A 21,393-nucleotide genomic window follows, 5' to 3' on the forward strand; every position below is an offset into this window, starting at 1 on the left:
CTGGTCACTCCTAACTGCCCCCCCTGCTGGCCTGGTTGCCCCACAAAGCCTGCTGTTCAGTCATTTGTCCGTCCCTCAATAACCCCCCTGCCAGCCTGGTCACCCCACGCAGACTGCTGTTCAGTCATTTTGTCATCCCTCACTAACCCCCCTGCTGGACTCGTAGCCCCACACAGACTGTTATTTGGTCATTACTGTTACTGTGATAGCATCCTGGGCAATTTGCATATTCCTCTATTATTAGTATAGATTTTGTCTTGCATTGTTTTAAATATTTAGTACATGCTAAGTATTGTCCAATATCACTAAACAATCTTAGAAGATAGTTCACATCACCTGCAATGTCTAATTTATTTAAACATCTACCACAGTTTTTATAGATATTTTATGCTTTTTATGGATATCTATAATTTACTTTAAAACAATGAGCATGGACAGTGTAACACTGCCCACATTTATATTAAACAAGGATAAATGAACTCTTTCCATAAAGGGACAAACAGTAAGCATTTTCAGATTTATGGGTCATAAGGTCTCTGTCCCAACTAGTCCTCTCTGCCACGTCACTGCCACAGCTGGGATACACAGTGAATAAACAAATAAGCAAGCTGTGCTCCTCTAAAACTGTATAGATGCTAAAGGTTGACTTTTGCATAATTTTCATATCAGAATATTCTTCTTCTTTTGAATATTTTTCAATTATTTAAAAATAATTGGAAAATATTCTTAGCTTACAGGTCCCAGGAAACCAGACAGCAGCTGGATTTGGTGCTGGGGCTGCACTTGCAGTCCTGGTCTAAGCCACACTGAAAGATGATCACGTGGCCTCCTGAGGAGTTCCTACTCCAGGACTGATCTAGTCCCTTTCCAATCAGAAGCCAGTTCTTCCAGAGGGAGGCTCCTGCCAGAGTCTCAGCTATCTTTATATACAACCAATAGCAGATAGTTTAATAATTTGCATCATAATAAATTTGGATGGGTGAAATTAGTGATTTGTTAGCATAACAGATATTAGAAATGCCCTGTCATGGTTGAAACTAATGGCATCCAAGTGCCAGCTAATAACGTTTTGGGGGACATTAAAGCTGACTTCCTGCAGATCCTAAGGGAGGTCAGAAGCACTCTGGGAACCCAGACAGGAATTATATACCAACCAGCATGAAGGATGATTATTTAGCAGCCTATACGGTTGTGCCAATGAGTAGCAGCTGAAGATCAACCATGTCTAAGAGGATTCTCTATGATCCCACAGACAATGGTATGAACTCCTTTGTGCCTGCTTGAGGATCAATGTTTGCCTTAAAAATGCCTGCCATCACAGCAGGATTTGTTCTGAGAACTTTCACTTTTAGCTGCTATGTAGAGGTTGGAAATGACAAAGCCTCACCCAATTCTATTAGCAGCTGTCATTCCATTGCCCTCACAAAACCATTTCTGTCTCAGCAACATAGTTTAATTTATTTGCAAAAGTCTAATCTGAATTCATTTTTTTCAGAAAATATTTGCTAAGGTTTTCCTATGTGTCAGAAATAGCTGGGGCCATAGTCTTTAAAAAGGCAGATATGATTCCTGCCCTGACAGTGTTATTGTAGAAGAGGGAATAAAAAATAAGCAATTAAAATGTATTAAACTTTATTTTCCATTTTATAAGCTAATGCTAATATCTATATATAAAATGCTAATATGCTAAGTGTCCATCCAACTGGTAGCTATGACAAGCACTGACCACCAGGGGGCAGACGCTCAACGCAGAAGCTGCTGAGCTGCAGTGACTTGTCAGTGGCGGTTCTCAGGTGACACACCCTGGAACCAGAGAGGAGAGAGCCAGATTCCTCTCGGGGCTGTGCGATTCCAACTTCGGCCATGGGTTATGTTGTTGCTGGGGTACTGTCAGCCCCAAATCTGGTTTACTGCACACTTGCATTTGCATTCCACACCCTGTATGACAGCAACTTTGCAGAGTTCCTTCTACACTCCAGGTCCCCTTGGGAGATGTTGAAGAGCTGGTTTTGGCCCAATCCCCGCAGGCCAGGCCACGGGACCCCACCTGCTGGAGGGACCCCGCTCACTCCGCAGATGCCCTTCCAGCCACAGTGACGCCCCAGGTGTGGCCCGCCAGGGAGGGACCACGGGAGGATGGCTCCAGGGTGTGTCCAACCTGTCTTGCCCAGTCCCGCCCCGCTGGCCACCTTCTAATTAATTTCCTTTCAATGTGCATGAATCTGTACACCAGGTCACTAGTCCTATAGAATAAAAACCTAATATGCAAATTGTTCCCTCGACTGGGAGTTCGACCACAAGTTCGACCAGGGGGTGGGTCTGGCAGCAGCAGTGGCAGGCAGCCGGAGAAGGGAGGCATCCCGGCCAGCAGCTGGAAGCCACTAGGGACCCTACCCATGCACAAATATCATCCACTAGGCCTCTAGTATTATAATAATCACTAACAGAGGGATTTCTATGTCCCAGGTACTATCCTTAGTGCATGACACACATCAACCTTTTCATCACTTAAAGTCAGTAGCAGAACTGGACAAAGTTTTCATCACTGAGAACATCAACCTTTTCAAAACCCCAACCACAACTTTATCAGGTAAGTTATTCCTCATAATATTATCTCCACCTTTCAAATGAGGAAACTCAGAGACAGAGGGATAAGGAATCTTGGTTTTGAATTTTAACCTGGCCAATTTGAGGCCAGTCTGTGCTCTTCACCTCTGTAACTTTCATGTGTGGTAGAGTTAACTTTGGGTGAAGAGTGGGCATTATTCAGGTGGGCTGTCAGGGAAGGCCTGTCTTAGCAGAGATAATTTAAATGGAAACTGAAGGATGGGAAGGAAGCACCCATGACAAAAAGCCAGATTCCCAAACAAAGCATGTTGAACACGCAAGGACTGCCAGTAAGCTGCTAAAAAGGAGTGGTAAGCAGGACATCTCTGTCTTGCTCATGATCTTAGTGGGAAAGCTTCAAGTTTCTCACCATTAAATATGATGTGCGCAGTAGGTTTTTGTAGATATTCTTTACCACTTTGAGAAAAGCTCCTTCCTATTCCTAGTTTACACTTAGTTTTTATCATCAATGGGCATTGGATTTTGTCAAATGCTTTTCCTGCATCTATTGATATGATCATGTGATTTTTCTTTTGTAGTCTGTTAATGTGAGGGACCACATTACTTGGTCACAGTGTTTCATTCTTACATACTTTATTTTATTCAACTTGCTAATAGTTTGTTGAGGATATTTGCATCTATGTTCATGAGAGATATTGGTCTGTAGTTTTCTTTTCTTGTAATGTCTTTGTCTGATGATGGCATTTGGGGAATGCTGGCCTCACAGAATGAGTTAGGAAGTAGTCCCTTAGTGTCTATCCTCTGGAAGAGATTGTAGAGAACTGGTAACATTAATTCCTTAAATGTTTGGTGGAATTCACCAGTGAACCAACATGCGCCAGTGACTTTCTGTTTGAATGTTATTAATTATTGATTACAAAGAATGAAACAACATCTTTTCAGATAATCTTTTCCTCTTGATTGAGTTTTGGCAGATTGTGTCTTTCAAAAAATTGGTCCATTTCATCAAGATTGTCAAATTTGTGGGCATAGAATTGTTCATAGTATTCCTTTATTATCTTTTTAATTTCCATAGAATCTATAGTAATGTCCCTTCTTTAATTTCTGATATAAGTAATTTGTGTCCTCTTTCTTATTTTCCTAGGTATTCTGGCTAAAGGCTTATCGATTTTATTGATTCTTAAAAAAAACTATTTTGGTTTCACTGATTTTCTGTATTGATTTACTGTTTTTAATTTCATTGATTTCTACTCCAATTATTTTTATTTATTTTCCTCTGCTTACTTTGACTTAATTTCCTTCCTTTTTTTCTTTCCTAAGATGGAAATTTAGATTATTGATTTTGGATCATTCTTTTTTAATATATGCATTCAATACCATAAATTTTCTTCTAGTCACTGCTTTTGCTGTATTCCCCAAATTTTGGTACATTGGTTTCATTTTCATTTAGTTATAAACATTTAAAAATTCCTCTTGATATTTTTTCTTGACTTATGCCTTATTTAGAAGTATACTATTATATGCTTTTTAGGGCTGACTATTTGACTATATTTCTTTTTTTTTAATTTTTTATTGTTGAAAGTATTACATATGTTCACCACCCTATTGTCTGTGTCCATGGGTTATGCATATATGCATACAAGTTCTTTGGCTGATCTCTTCCCACTCACCCACAAGAGCAATCTTTTTAAAACCGCCACAAATTACTCCAACATTTATCAAGTGAATATCTGTGGAAAAGGTCTGTTACACTCAATCTTACTATTAAGTGTTGGGACAATATGGCCAGGCTTACATTTTAGAAACATTGCTCTGTCATTGTGTGAATAGGCTAGCACAAATCAGAGTAAACGCCAAGAGCCCACTGGGAGACAGAGTAGAGAGTAGGGAGTCATAAAAGCATGAACTAAGTGGAGATAGGGATGGAGGGGACCAGATGTTAAAGAGGTAAGAGGAGAATTAGGGCTTGGTAATTAATCGGCTGTGTGCAATGAAGGGGCTTTTTCCTGGAAGTGGCAGGATGACTGAATCATCTGAGAACCAGAGCAAGGATGACAAGATGAGAAGGTTAGAAACAAAGAAAAACTGAGATTAGCTATGGGTGTGTTAAGTTTAAATTGTCCTTGGGGCACAAAGCAATTGAGTGAAAAACTCTAAATCAATGAAAAGAGTATTGAGTAAAACTTCTGTAAATTTTCAGCAATGCAAGTGAAAATAAGGGGAAGATAACATTCTTCAAAGGCACAGTGAGAGGAACAGAAAAGGGCCAAGATGAAAAGAGTATTTAAAAAACAAGAAGAGAAGGAGGAACCTCCAAAATAAATTTTGTCCTGTTATTGGTGGAAGCAGGGTATCCCTTTCCTCACTGAGTGCTGGGGATGGCATCCTTGCGATATCTCGAGGAAAAAGACCCCCATGGGAGGATGAGTGATTTTTATTTGTGTGGAACTGCATCCCTGGGTTTCTAAAGCCCATTTCCCTCAGTCTAGTCATAGAAGTGCGGCTGGGGATTCGGTGGAGATCAAAGGAAAGCCAGTGTCCAGAGTTTCTGTTCCATGTTGCAGCTGAGTCCAGTTCAGCATCAGGCTAGTTACACCTCATTACTTCATCGTGTGTGGGGACAACATGGCCATGGGCCATGTGAGCGAATGCAAGGGAGCAGGAGTATGAGAGCCCAGCAAACTAGGAGTCAACCAAGAGATCCTGAAATGAGAGTCCGATGGAACAACTGAGCTAAAGAGAGAAAGGGCCACTTTAAAACAACCGATGTACTTGAAATTTAGGGGACTGGGGTTAAGAAGTAAACATTCTGCTGAGAGAATACTTAAGAAGTTAGTGATGACAGAATCTGTGCAAACTCAGGATTACTCTCAAAAGATTAATTTTGTTTCATTGGTATCACATGTAATCACATGGCAGCTGCTTTATTAAAAGGATGCTCATTTTGGTTAAATATTCTGTGATCATCTAAAACCATTCTACATTAAATAATCTTCTGTGGTGTCTAACTGAATTCTCAGAATCCTGAAAGGGGGTTTTTAAGATACTCATGGGCCACAGGTGGACATTTTTCCTCTTTCTTTGAAGGTACAACAGGCTTTCTGAGTATCCATTCCTGCTTTAATAAGACCAAAGTTTTCAGTAGGAAAGCTCCTAAGAGGAGCCCCCAGCACTACACCCTCAGCTAAAAACCTTCCATGCGAAGAATTCTGCCACTGGATATCAGAGACAAGGCCGCATTTTAACCAGTCTGCTGGCCAGATAAGAGGAACTGGTAGCTGAATGCCCGCGATAAAAGGGTGTAAAGTATAAGTGAATCCAAATAGAAGTTAACTGACAGCCTAATGATATTATCAAATTCAGTCAATAGACATCTTCGACAAAGTGATTATACATACACCTCAAAGGATTTTTATACATTAAATATTTATATTTATTTTACATTAAGCTAACCTACTGAAATTATATTGAGATATAGAATTATTATTGATGAGTTTCATATGTGATTGTATATGCAATGACAATATATGAGGATGCAATTTCATCCACATCATTAACTGTAACAATCTGTATATTATAATTCACAAAAATATATACTTATACATGCATATAAGAATGAAACTATAAGAACGTATAAGAAAGAAAGAAATATTATGACCCCTTATAAAGTATATAAGCCCCTTAAAGTGTAAGTATAGAATTTCTTTTATAAAGCCTTAGAAAACATATGGCTGTAAGTATTTGTTATCTGTATAATTTGTCATCTGTCACACAAAAATAATGCTGAGAAAATATTTCATGATTTTATCAGTCAAGATAGGCTGGATTATGCTGCATTAAAAACACCCTAGCCCAATTGGTGTGGCTCAGTGGTTGAGCTTCAACCTATGAACCAGGAGGTCACAGTTCAATTCTCGGTCAGGCACATGCTCAGATTGTGGGCTCAATCCCCAGTAGGGGGTTGTGCAGGAGGCAACCGATCAATGATTCTCATCATTGATGTTTCTCTCTCTCTCTCTCTCTCTCTCCCTTTCCCTTCCTCTCTGAAATCAATACAAATATATTTTTAAAAAACACCCAAAAATATTAGTGGTTTAACTGAATAAGAATTTAATAAGAATGAATTTTGCATGCCGTCTCTTGGCTTGACCATGTAACTGGTAATGGCCAAAATGACACAAGCAAAAGCATAAAAAGCACTGTGCAGTTGGGTGTGTCTTCTGTCTCATGCCTCAGCCATTGCTAAGAGAATATGCAAGGACATGCCTAGGGGAGGATGAAACATAGTGAGTAGAAACTGTGCATCCTGTTGTCCCAGCTGACATCCAGCTGACCCCAGACGACACAAAAGGGAGTACAGTCCAGATCAGCAGAGCTGAGCTGTGAGCGATAAAGGCTTCCTGTTGTGTAGCACTGAGATTTTGTAGTTGTTTGTTATACAGCATTATTGTGGTAGGGATAACTAACACAGCTGTCAATCCTTCAGTATCTGATTGTAGCTCCCAGTTTATTTCCCCGTTCTGACAGACACTATTTAAAATTAGTTTCAGACTCACATCTCCATGTCATGAAGGAGGTACTCGAGAGCACTTGCTTTACTGTGTTTCCTGCCAACATGATGCCTCATGTGTAGACCAGTCGTTGTCCTTGATCTGTTCTGGTCTTCTTCTTCCATATCATTTAATTCTTCTATCTACCTACCAAATCACCCATCTCCTCTTCCTCAGGGAGCAGAAAGATAACTGCACAGAGGTATTTAGTAAATAAATAAAAATGACTTTCAGTCTTCTGTGCCTGAAAAAGATTTTTTATTATGTTTTGATTGATTTTGGAGAGAGAAGAAGGGAGAAGGAGGGAGAGAAAAAAACATTGATGTGAGAGAGAAACATCGATTGGTTGCCTCCCATATGCACCCCAGCCGGGGATTGAACCCACACCTGGGCATGTACCTTGACCGGGAATCAAACTGGCGACCTTTTGGTGCACGGGGCTACACTCAACCTACTGAGCCACAGGGGCCCTGGCAAAAAAAAAAAAAAAAAAAGAAAGAAAAGATAGTTCTTTTAAAAGACTGGGTTTTAATTATTTATCTAGATATCTTATATATTTTCCAAATAATTTGGAATAAAGATACAAAATATATTTTTATCAAAACCAAATGTCTTTGATTAGAACCAATTAGTAGCTGAAATATGAAGAAGGAGCAAGGAAATATTATCCTGGAGGGAAAGATTCAAGAAATCATCCCTTGTCTGAGAGGTTCTCCTGAAATCTTTATGTAGCATCTCAGCGTGTGTACTAGGATCTTTAACTCAAGGCATCATTAGTTACATCCTACAATTTTTGCATTTTTCATGAGGAGGATATAGAAGAAGAAGAAAAAAAGGACTTTTGAACAAAAATTTTGAATATGCTGTTTTAATCACAATGATAAAAGACTAAATGTAGTCAAACTCTTTGAAATTAATTATCTAAGAATCCTCAATGGTGCTCGTCCTATCAATCTTGTTCAGGCTTGACCTCAAAGGACCACCTACAAAGGTGTGAAGACAGCTCACACTTCAGAACAATTCCACGCATGGCCTTGGCTGACATTCACTACATGAAGATTAATTACGGAGCCTTCTCAGCATACAGATGCCTACCTAATGAGAACTGAAGTGACACATACCATTTTTCACTTAGGTCAAGAAACAGATGACAGAAAGTAGCAGATGGTTAACTTTAACATGGCCCTGATGAAAATATGAGTGACTGACTCTCAAGGGCTAAAGGCACGTCCATCACACACAGGGATCCCAGACTCAAGCCCTGAGCATCAGGGATGCAGCTCAAGTTCTGGTTCCCAGGTGATAGCAAACATGAGGGGAGGTCAGTAAGGATTAGAACTGAATGCGCTGGTCCCAGAGATTCCATTTACATCAGCTCTAACGAATGCATCCCAACCTTTAATCCGTAATAAGACAAATACACTTAAGCGTACAGGCTCAATGACTATACACTCGGCTTGTTCCTTTGGAGACTCTCTGTCAGGCCTAATGATGACATAGCTGTTACAGCTTAGTTGTGACTCATAGTTGAAAGGGAAAAGCTACCTCCGGGAAGGATATTTCCTTGGCCCCCTTCCCTGAAATTGGCTGGAATTAAAGAAAATAATTGATGCAATCACAATAAGAAACATGGAAAATATCTACAACACAAACACAAACCCAGTGACACCCAACTGAGGATAATCAAGGCCAATGTGTTTTTCTCCAGAGCTTGAGCAGAAGGCAGATTTCTCTGGAATTAAATAAGAGAATTCTCACTGTCTTACCCAATGATCTATTTTCTGACAGTTAAATAGAGAAACTGTCTGAAGATGAAGCCAGAGGGTAAAGAAAGAAAATGGCTACAAGCATTTGAAGAACTGATATTTGTCAGTAGTACAGGAATAAATAATCAAATAATCAAACACCTATGAGGGGCACACACCACACTGACCTCTGCCAGGCTGATATACTCTTTTTCCTCCAGTCCAAGGATGCTTCCCGTTGTACATGTGGGAACAGATCACATCAGAGCAGTATACCAGCCAAAAGGACCTCCCCCACCCAGTTCCATGCTTGAGCCCATCTTGAGCCAGTCTGCTATTAAAAAATAATTCGAATAATTACTAGAAAAAGAAAAGTAGTATAAAATGGAAAAGGCAAAAGGCAGATCCTGTTTATGTAAAAGTATACATATATACATATATATATAGATATATATAGATATAGATATATAGATATATATAAAGTGATATTTGGGATAAGACATCTGAGGCTGAGCTGTGAGTTAGAGGAAGAAATGTGAAACTTCTACTCTCTATTTTATTCATACAGATATATTTTGATTCTCTTGAAATATCGTTTTGTTGGTGTGTTGTTGTTTTTTAATCTGAGTTGAGCTGGCATCTAGAGAGACTGAAACTTTCTTCAGGGAAGTACTGCAATGTAGGGTCAAATTTGAACCTTTGCTCCATCCGCCTCCTGCCAAACCCTCATCCTCACATGCTCAGGAATCCCCTGCTCTTGACTCAGCTCCCACTCCTCCCTCCTTCCCCCATTTCCCACCTGTGTCCACCATACCCTGAAATTCTCCCCATCAGTAACCAGCAAGCTCCCCTATAGCTTCCTCCTGTCTGTGGTGCACAGACTTTAGGTTGTCCCCCCTTCCCCCGCCACCCATAGACACACGTGTCTGTCTCCTGGCATTTACAGCATTGTGTTATCCTTTCCTCTTGAGTGTGGGCAGGAGCTGTGACTTGCTTCTAACAAACAGAAAATGGCAAAGTGAAGGGATGTCATACCTGTGATTGCGCTACATCATCTAAGATTCCATCTGGCTAACAGACTCACTGGAGAGGCTCTTCTTCTGGCTTGAGGAGGTAAGCAGCCACACTGGGAAGCCCCCAGGGCTAGGAACTGTGGGCCCACAGACTTCTTCTTAGGCTGAGGGCAGCCTCCAGCCCCTACCAGCAAGAACCCTGGGCCCTCGGACCTAAAGGTGCAAGGAAATAAATTCTGCCAAGAACTTGGGTGAACATGGAAGCAGATACCTTCTCAGGTAGCTTTCAGAAAAAAACCCAGCCCAGACACATCTGGATCCTGAGCAGAGAACCCAGATGAACAGTTCCTGGACTTCAGGCTCACAGAAACAGTGAAATAATAAATGTGTGCTGTTTTAGTCCAAAACAAAATCATTTCCCTGGGTGTGATCTGAACGATGGCGGTAAAACACACACAGGGGAGAGACCAGTGTTCTCCAACCATTTTTTAAAAGTCAAATTTATAGAGGCAAAACTTACATTAAGTAAAATTCACCCTTCTTAGGTATAAAGTTTAACAAATTTAGGCAATTGTCTACAAGCATGTAAGCATCATGACAAGGAAGATATAGAATAGTTTTATCACCCCAAGGAGTATCCTCCTGTCCATTTGTCATCAAGCCCTGCCCCTGATCCCCAGGTACCCACTGAAATATCTGTCTGTAGCTTTGTTTTTGTGTGAATGCCTTATAAATGGAATCAGAGACTATGTACCCTCTTCTGTCTACCTTCTTTCACTTAACATAATGTTTTTGAGATTCATCTAGGCATTGCATAATTAGCTCCTTTTACTTTCTGAACTTGCTCACCAGGGTAGCCACTACAGTAAAAGACTGAAAACGAAGCATCCCATCACTGTGAATTTTGACAATTTGTGACTTCGGAAACAGAACAGGCCTGCTAGAACCATCCTTTCCTTGACATTCACAAACCTAATGGTGTTCCCTAGCCTCCATTCAGAGGCAGAGGAAGACCTCATCTGATAGTTGCCTTTGTTTCGTTTTGTTAATCTTTACCTGAGGAGTTTTTTCCATTGATTTTTAGAGGGAGTGGGAGGGAGGGGGAGAGACACAGAGAAACATCCACGTTCGAGAAATGCATAGACTGGTTGCCTCCTGTATTCTCCCCAACCAGGGCTGGGGATAGAACCTACAACCAAGGTAGGTGCCCTTGACCAGAATCAAACCCAGGACCCTTCAGTCTGCAGGCCAATGCTCTATCCACTGACAAAACTGGCTAAGGCGATGTTTGCCTTCTTTTTTTAAAAATCTTTATTGTTGAATTTATTACATACGACCCCTTTTTCACCCATTGATCTCTTCTAGTCCATCCCCACCCCTCCACCACAGGCCTTCACCACTCTATTCTCTGTGTTCATGGGTTATGCATATATGCATACTGCAAGTGATCCAACCCTTAAAAACCTCAAACAAATCCAAAAGTCAAAATGAAAAGGAGCCTGGAAAATAGTTGTTGTTGTTGTTGTTGTTTTTTACTTTTCCAGGCTTTCCAGTCAAGAAAGATATTTTTTTTAAAAAAAAAAAAAAAGGCTACAACAGATGATGAGTGACAATCCACCATGCCCAAACCAGGACCAAAGGACACGTGGCTGCCACCGTACAGAGTAAATGATAGAAGTTCAATTACTTTTTAGATAGAACCTAAATAGAAATAAAAATTTTAATGTTTTCTTCCTACTCTCTCTGTTATGGAAATAGCATTTTATAAGCAAAATTTTAGAACAGCAACAACTTATGATTACAAAACCCATAAATTAAAATTTCCTCTGCTTCCCCAAGGGAAAATAGCTTCAAAAAAGCCTTGAAGGCCTTCAATGTCACCATGTAGATAACTCACTGTTTGACTTTCCTTAACCTTTTGGAGCTTTCATTTCTACATCTTAAAAGACAGTTAAATATTTCTAAGAACTTTTCAACTCTAAATTTCTGTATTTTGCTAATTCTAGGACATTATTTATGACACTAAATGGTAACTCATATATTGTCAGGAAAAATACATTAACACGGTTAAAAATATTTTTTAAAAGGTGGGACTTTAAACCTGTGTGTTACGTGACATCCAGTCAGCTCCGACTCCTGGTGACCCCATGAATGAGTGGTGGCCACAATGTCCTGTCCTCACCTGCCCTACTCAGCTCCTGCAGACTTGTGCTTATGGCTCCTTTTATGGAGTCAAGCCATCTCATATCTGGTCTTTCTCTTTTCCTGCTACTTTTATTTTTCCCAGCATAATCGTCCTCTCCAAAGAACCCTGCCTTCTCATGATGTGCCTGGGGTAGGACAGCTGCAGTTTTGCCATGTTGGCTTCCAGGGGTTTCCGGTTTAATTTGCTCTAGGACCCATCTGTTCATCCTCAGGCAGTCCAGGGTATTCAAAGTTCTCCTTCGACAGCACATTTCCACATTTCCAACTAATCCATTTTTTTCCCTATCAGCTTTCTTCACTATCCAGCTTTCGCATCTGTACATAGTAAATGGGAATAGGAAGCTATGGATGACCTTAGCTTTGGTCTCTAATGACACATCTTTGTTCTCCGTGATCTTCTTAATTTTTCCATTGCTGCCCTTCCAAGTTTCAGACTTCCTTTGATTTCCTGGCTGATCTGCATTTGAATTGATAACTGAACCAAGGTAGGTAAAATCTTTAACAATTTCAGTGTCTTCATTGTCTGTTAAAGTTGTACGTTTCTTCTGTGGTCATGATTTTTGTCTTCTGGATATTCAGATGCAGCCCTGCTTTGGCACTTTCTTCTTTCACTTTTCATCAGAAGTCATTTCAGATCATTGCTAACTTCTGCCAGAAAGATGGTGTAATTTGCATATCTTAATTTAATAATATTTCTTCCACCAATTTTCACTCCAACTTCCTCTCCGAGCCTACTCCAGTTTTTCTTGCAGTATGTTCTGCACACAGATGAAAAGGGGAGATAAAGTGGACTCTTCTCTGACACCTTTGCCCAAGGGAAACTATCTCTCTCTCCATACTCTGTCCTATCAGCTTCCTGTTCACAATCCAGGTTCTGCGTCAGGATAATCGAGTGCTGAGGCACACCCATTTCTTTCAGAACGACCCATGGCTTTTCATGATCCACATAATCAAGGCTTTACTTAGTCTATACAGCATAGAGTAACCTTCTGAAATTCTTTGGAGCACGCCAATATTCAGCGAGTGCTCACAATTGGATCTCAAGTGCCTGTTTTCTGAATCCAGCTGGACACCCAGCATTTCTGGCTCCATATAGGGTAGCCTTTGCTACATCACCTTGAGGATGAATTTGCTTGAGTGGGAAATAGAGCAGCGGTCCTGTAGTTACTGTGCTCCTTGGCATCTCCTTTCTTGAAGACTGAGATGCATACTGAATGCTTCTAGTCTACAGGCAGTTGTTTTGTTTCCCATATTTGTTGACATATTCTTGTCAGGATTTCAAAAGATTCAGTCTCTGTGCCTTACAATAATTCTATGGGTATCCCATCAATAGCTGGTGATTTATTTCTTCCCAATACTTTCAAGGCAGCTTTCGCTGCATTTTTAGAATTGCAGGTTCTTCCTTATAGAAATCTTCAGAGGTGTCTGTTATCCTTAAATAGTAGCTCATATATGTTCGTAGGGAATATATTGACATGATTAAAATATGTTTTAAAGGTGATTTTTTAAACCTAAAGAATAGTTGAGTAGATTCATCAGTGGTAAAATATGAAAATATCCAGTGGAGAGTAATCAGCTGGATCTTGTTTCTAGAATAATGTAAAATGTGCCCCAGCTTATTAAAGAGAGCCATTAAACAGTACTAAAGGGGGCTGAAAGGTTTTAAACAAGAAAAGATTTCATCCTTCTGCAAAGGGTTTAATCGGGGTCCTCTCTAGACATTAGAGAGATTCGAGTACTTGTCATGTTATAATAGCACTAACAATGTCTCTTTCCTTAACATGCTATTATTGTATCTGCTAGGATGTCCATCTGTACCATCTGAATAAGTACATCTAACACTAGAGGCTTATTTTTCTTGCACGAGAGGCTGGAGGTATTCAGTCCAGGACTTCCGTGTGTAAAGCCAGGATGCTATGACCCCAGCTCCATCTTTCTTGATGCTTCCCCTGCCTGGGTGTGTGCTGCTGGCCAGCTCAGGGCCATGAGCTGCTGATGTAGTTCCAGGCATGGGTCTACTTTTGAGGCAGAGATCATGGGGAATCACAATGCATTGACCATTTTCAAAAAAGCAAGAACTGTCTCAAAAATCTCAGTTGGTTTCTGCTTTTATTTGTCAGATCTGTGACTCTGGGCACACCTGGCTACAGAAGACGCCGAAAGATAAAATCACCTCTTCCATTTTTAGAACAGAGTTTGGAAGAGGGAGAAGGTAGTTGAACTTGGCCAATCTGCAGTGTCTGGCAGAGACTTAGGAGTTCAAAGTGCTTTTGCAGCCATTATTCTTTAAGGGCATTAGTGGCTAGAGTTAACTCCTGGCCCAGTTAAACAGAGGTGCCAGTGATCTCTTAGTGATTACAGATTCTGGGAGAAGTCTCAACTACACTGCGACAGGATGTGTGTGTGTGTTTCATAGTATAATTTAATCATGCAAAAGCTTCTTCTCTTTTCTCTGATCTATTAAGATACTTGTCAAAATGTCAGATAAAATAAGTTGCTGAACTAATACTGCATGCTAAAACTGTACACAGTAATGCCAAGCACTTTCTGAGTTATTTTATTTTTTCCTGTTTACTAAGAACATATGATGAACAGCAGAAACAATGTCCAAAGTCCAAAGTTATGTGCAGAAAGCAAAGACGCATCTCAGAGAGAATTGCTTCCATCATTTTTAAAATGGTAGACAAAGTATCCAGATTATGTAAAAAGAATACAAATGATGTTGTCAGTAAACACAAGATTGGGATATTTTTCATACCGAGATATTTTGTAAAGAACTATATTTTAATATTAAACTCATGTTTTGTTAGCGAAAACATACTATAGTGAAAATGTCATCTAAGTATATTTTAAAAACAGAAAATACGCCCATTTAAAGAAAATTAAATGTAGATACTATAAAAGTCTCATTGGTAGATTATTACCAAGAGGTACTTATTTAGGCAAATGCCTGCAGTGCTTCACTTAAAATCCATGAATGCAATGTATTCTGTGATACATGGAATATAAAACACATTTTCATTTTATAAATTAACTTAAACCCATAGGGACCTTCCAATGTAGTTATGGAGAAAAGGCACACACAGTTAACTCTAATACCACTTACAGGGTACTAAGGATCCCCAGAGAGGTGCAGGCAAAGGAGGTGACTATTCCCTGGGGAGGCTGTAGGCAGGGTATAGCCAAGAACACTTAATTCGGTTCTCGATCTGCTTTGCTTTGTCTCCATTTCCTAAATCACATGAGGGTTTCATGGATGCACTAACTCCTGCCTGTGACTGTCAACATCCAACCAGGGACCAAATCCTCTCCTTCCAGCTCACTCCTACCCCTGTCCGTTCCCCAGGCTTCCTGCTTGGGTTAGGCTACCATTTTCTCTCTCCTGGAGTTTTGCAAAAGCTCCTAACTTCTCAACAAGACTGCTGGGGTCATTTTTTTTCCTCAAAGGATTATCTGATCATAGCATCTCCCTGCTTTAAAACACAACCAGTGCCATCAGAACAACTACCACCACCACCTCCACCTTCTAATGTGATTTTCCACTCTCTACAGAACAAAATCAAAACTCTCTTTGTTGGAACACACTGCCTTTTAGTATCACTAGGGAAATGGTACAGTTTTCAATTTGGAGTGATAGAGAGGATGACCCAGAAAAGTAATACACAATATGAATGAATAGTGGTCCCAAGCCTTCTGCTAGTATTCTTGGGTAATCTCCTCTCTGGTCTCTGTGCCTGTGGTGACACCATGGAACACCACAGTGGCATCACCTGCTCCCAGAATTCCCCAGATGTGGATGGCAACACTTCCCCTCCCCCTCCCAACCCTCCCCTATCCTCCACCACCCCCACCACCTGCAACTGCTAGCAACTTCAGAGGAATCGCCTGATGCCTGGGGACTATAGACTTTATCCTTAGATCCAATGCCTCTGTTCTGGAGGCAGCCTTAATGACTGCTCATTGACCAAAAGAGTTATTTGGGGAAACTTTCATAGTCAACCAACTTCAAGAGGGACATTTTCCATCAGTGACACATATGGATTTATTGTTGTAACAGGTGCACTTATAGATCAAAGTAATAAACCTTCTCTCCAATAGCATGGCTAGGATTATTTCTTTGATTTCAGCAAACCCTTTGAGAAGAAAACTCATTCTATATGGTCTAGACAGCGACTAGAGAAGAAACACATTAGGAAGGCATCTTCACTACATTATCTCTCATCTTCCCTTACTTTTTGCTTGTACTAAGTCCTCAAGAGCCAGATTACATGGTGGCATTCTTTTCTCCTCAATTCTTAGACTAGGATTAACCATTTCTCTTTCTACGTTATCATACAGCTCATCTGCTATGATTTTTATCCTATAATTTTGTCAGTCATTCCATATGTTCCTGCTCTACTATTTAAATTTCTTGAAACAGCACAATTTTTCATTAATCTTTCCAGTTATGGCATATCATAGTGCAATAAATGTTTGTTGATTGGATAAATCTATATCTAGTTGAATGAACAAATGAATGAATTTTCCCAAGATGATATTGTATACCTAATTTGCTGCCCCCACAATATGATGCAAATGACCTCATTTAGCACATCTCTTGCAATGCTCCTCAACAGATGCTCTCAAAACCCCAGCCCAATATATATGAAGAGATATAGGGGTTATGTCTAACTTTAACTGGGTGGGGCCTCCAATAGTTATAAGGAATTTATTCTCCAGCTTTGAGACATGAATCCAAGGCTGTGTATATGTGATAAACTAAATACTTCTTGGAAGTTAAAAATAAATGTAGTCAGTGGTTAAATAGTTGAGAAAGAAGCCAAAAATCGTTTTCCTGCACACTTATCTCAGATGCAATGAAAGGATGTCTAAACTTTCTCTTCATTGAAGGTGTATTAATGCAAGCCCTCAAGGTAGAACTAGGAAGAAGGAATTGATGAAGATCAACATAAACTTTAACTTTATGTATCTAGTCTCACTAAATACCTCAGCCTGCTCCCTCCTCCACTTGCTAGTTATATGTGAAATGTATTTTTCTGTTTCAATTGGCTTAATACCAAGCTATCTTACATAAATGTTCAGCTTTCACTATTGCTTTTTAAATAAAACATTAAGCAGATATCCTTAGGCTAATATCACATAAAAATAATAGCTAATATTTATCATGCTACATTACTACATATCATGCATTGTTTTAAGCTCTTTGCATACATTAATTTTGAAATTCTTACAACCCTGTGAGGTAGATAATATTATTAACCATATGTTAACAGATAAAAACAAAACAAAACTGAAGCATAGAGAATTTTCAAAATATACTAAGATATATTTTGTAAAATTCTCAGTTATGAATAACCTTCATATCTTAAGCATTCATTCTTTGCCACATACTATCCAGATGGCATTAGGAAACTCCTATCATTAAACTTCAGTTTACTAAAGTATCAGATGAACATTGCAATTGTATAAGCTTCTAGGTGAAAAGGATTAGTAAGATAATGTGTGGAGTACAGGTACTTGGCTCAGAGTAAGTTCTCAATTTTTAGTTATTATTATTATTACTAGAGGCTCAGCACACAAAATCGTGCGGTAGGGTCCCTAGGCCTAGCCTGCGATCAGGGCCATCTTCTGCCTGTTTGCCAGTCCCCAGGCCAAACGCCGCCTCCACTGCCAGGGCAGGTAGGTTGCAGGCATGCCCCGCAGGTTCCATCAGCGCCACAATCCCCAGCAGCAGCAACAGCAGCGATGGCAGTGCGTTCCATCAGTGGCCGGCCCTGCGCACACGCATGGAGGTGAAGTTGCTGGCGCCAGCTTTCCCGCTGGCCTGAGCCCCAGAGCAGCGGGAATGAGTTGAGGATACCAATGGCCTGACAGCCAGCCTGGTCCTCCTGCCACCCAGCCTGGTTCCCCATTCACCATCAGAGCCTGCGGGCTTGGGGGAGGGGCCAAGATGTCAGCCATTCCACCAGCTAGACAGTCCCCAGTCCTGCCCCACCACCACCCACCCGCTTCTTCGTGGTTCCTCATTTGCCTGTGGGCAGGGGTGGGAGGGTAAAGGAAGTGGGGGAGGGGAAGGACCGAGAGGTAGTCAATGTACTTCATGGCGACTGGTCGAGTGGTCATTCTGGTCATTATGCTTATGGTCCCTGGCCTTTTATTATATAGGACTATTAGAAATTCAAACATGAATTCTAATCTTGGATCTGGAGCTTATAATTTGTGTAATGTTGGAGAAGACACTTAAGCCCTATGTTTCCCCAGTTTCTTTACCTGTGGGGGTGAAATTAACTAAATGCCTCCTGCCAATCACATGATGTAGTGCAAGATTAAACCAAAATATGTTTTCAGAAGAAGTCAGTAAATTGTAAAAGGCTATCCACATACAATCATTTTTTAAAAATCAACTAGAAGAAAATTGCTTTGACCTTTTATTCTATAATTACCACTTGCGAAAGAGATTCTGAGCTCACGCAGCTAAATGTTTTCACTACATTTTTTTTTAATGACAAAGTGGTAGGTGACTTAAAAAAAATTGCTTTTGGGAATATATTAAACAAAGGAACTCTCATAGATTTTCTGGGATACAGGCCCCTCTATCATAGACTTTGCTTCAATAAATATGGATGAAACTCAGTAAATTTAGTATTCCCACTAATAACACCAAGACTTCAGAAAAATGTTAAAACATTTTCAGTGTTAGTTTTTAATTCACTAAAAGCACACAGAACACTCTTAAGATAAAATTAACTTATGAAGATAATTTAAATAAGAATATCATAGTGCTAATAAAGGTCAAACTCTAATGAAATGTAAATTATCCTATCTATTTGAAACTCAATTAACAATTAATGCTGAGCAAATGGGTATAATTTAAATAACATTTTTATAAATTTGGGATATAATTTTACTCGCTTTTCCATAGCAAACAGAGAGTAAAATAACATTAAACAGTCTTTAATTTCTGAAACTAAAGTTTAGGAACATCCCACAATCACTATACTTGATGGCTTAAATTAAAAATATATACTAATATGAGAAGGACGTTTGTATAATGTTAATATTTTTATTAATTATACTCCATAGTGAAAATTATAAAGGCTTATAAACTTATTTTCTGTAGAGATATTTAGCACTCAGCCACATAAGAAATGCAAATAGACACAAACACAGAGCAGTTCCTTTCCTAGTACTTTCACCAGGAAGCTAAGACCCTTCACCAACAACCTCAGTATCATTGGAGAATTTTAAAGTCAGCTCCATTTTATTTATTTTTATTTTATTTATTTTATTTATTTTTTGTTAATCCTCACCCAAAGACATTTTTTCCATTGATTTTTAGAAGAGTGGAAAGAGGGAGAGACAGAGAGAGAAACATCAATTGTAGAGAGACATGGATTGGTTGCCTACTACACTCTCCCAACCTGGGCGAGAGATAGAGCTTGCAACCCAGGTATGTGCCCTTGACCAGAATTGAACCTGGGACTCTTCAGTCCACTGGGCCAGTACTCTAACCACTGAGCAAAATGGCTAGGGCAAGGTCAACTCCATTTTATTAGGAAGTTATAAAATTTAATATAAGGCTACCATTCTGAATCTTTTTTAAGGTACAAAAATACAAGAAAAATTGTGATGCATTTGAAGACCAACATTAGTGGTTGGAAAAAGTCCATAAAACCTAAACTTTCCGTCTTGATCTACTGTTCTCCTAGAAGTATGGCAAAGGCGATTTGGGTACCCTGAGGATTCCATGTTACACCCATGGCTGTAACAAGACTGTAGCTTTAACAGCAAGTTAAGTTTTAGTTTAATTGTAAATTACCCCCCATACTTAATTTTGTTGCATGAGCTGTGTTTGTTTACTGTGCGTGGTGGCTTAATTTATTTTTAAAGAGAACCTGAAAGATTTTCCTCACGATTGTATCTGAAAACAGAGTGAATGAGTCTGATGGTGGAGTGCTCTTGTGGAGCTAAAATTGGTAGAAAATGAAAAAGGAAAACCCCAGCAAAATTGACTGGGAGTTGATCTTCCAGAGATAGAAACAAACGCCTCGACAAATCTTTAAATGCTTTTATCGTCCCAGGGATAATGACTTATTGCTAGGAAAAACTCTGTTTTTCTAAAGATCATTGCCTGAACTCTTTTTTTTCTCTAAAATACCTTACTCAACTAGTTGTAGAGCAAAACATTTGTCGCTTCATTCACATACATTTAGAGAGTAGTGTGGAAGCAAACTCACTTTAAAGGCAAGAAAATTTAGGTTTGGGATCCCACTCTGAAAAAGCAAGCTTTAGAATTTCTCTTGGTCTTATTTCATTTTAACATGAGGATAATACAACTTTCTTTATATCTAAGTTGTAAGAATTCAGGAAGATAAAGAATGAAAACTTATTTGCATAACAGTATATAATTTTTAGCTGTTATTATTACGATTATCATTATTAAGGACAACAATAGTAGTTATGTAAAAATAAAATATGTTAAGCTTGAGGGAAGCATGATTTCTGTCTTAGATTGAATTTCCTTCTACTGCCTATGTCCAGGCAGACTGATATAAAAATAGAAAAAGAAAACATGCCCCAACTTAATATTCAATACTCTCTGAGCAAGTTTATTCTTTCTTGACCACTGCAGAGGTGAGCTGTACTATCAGGCATAACCTCCGGATTTACTCATTTTACACAAGAATAGCGTCACCAGACACTGCCTTTATCTTCAGATCGTCACAGCTTTTATCCGTATGGTAATCGAAAACAACAGCAACAAGGAACAAGGTAAGTTGTGATAGTTCCTTCTTAGGAAACTGGCTCCTTGTGATGACTTCTTAATAAGTATTCCAAATAATTGACTTAATAGTTAATTCCAGAACTCTCTTATTAGTCAGTCAAGTCTTTTCACCTAAGGAAAAGATCCTATAACCAACGACAGAATGTTGCCCAAATCACATGGGGGGAGCAGATTTCTCTGTCTGCTCTTTAGAAATTCAGTTCTTCTGATTTTGCCAGGAGTCAATGTCCTATAATGCTTCAACTCATTGATCACTCTTAAAGAGCATCTTGTATGCATCTTTAAAAAAGGGAAAGTCATGGTGTTCCTTTAAAAAGCTACCCTCCAAGTCCAAAGTACATGATTTAGCTAAGACACATTTGGTTGTTGTTATGCCCAGATTTCAAGATTCCCAAGAAACCACATCAGGGAGCCAGCCAATCCGATGCAAAAGCATAAGAATCTGTATTTCAAGCTAGCTTGAGATCCCCGTCCACCAGACTCACTGACACAACGGCAAACCAAGTGGCTGAGAGAGAGAACCCTGC

General features: G+C 39.5%; 1 protein-coding gene and 1 non-coding gene across 7 annotated transcripts in view; both read right to left on the bottom strand.

Moving 5' to 3' along the window:
- Positions 1-21,393, bottom strand: part of CTNND2 (catenin delta 2) — a 760,996-nt gene that overhangs the window by 584,262 nt on the left and 155,341 nt on the right. The gene's annotated exons all lie outside the window — the stretch shown is intronic.
- Positions 2,488-2,551, bottom strand: LOC139009630 (small nucleolar RNA SNORD38). Its single transcript, XR_011471357.1, has one exon. It is a non-coding gene; the product is annotated as a small nucleolar RNA SNORD38 (small nucleolar RNA).

The sequence above is a fragment of the Myotis yumanensis genome, unplaced genomic scaffold (genome assembly GCF_028538775.1).
Source record: "Myotis yumanensis isolate MYYU_CA2020_CCGP unplaced genomic scaffold, mMyoYum1.0.hap1 SCAF_4, whole genome shotgun sequence".
Taxonomy (NCBI): domain Eukaryota; kingdom Metazoa; phylum Chordata; class Mammalia; order Chiroptera; family Vespertilionidae; genus Myotis; species Myotis yumanensis.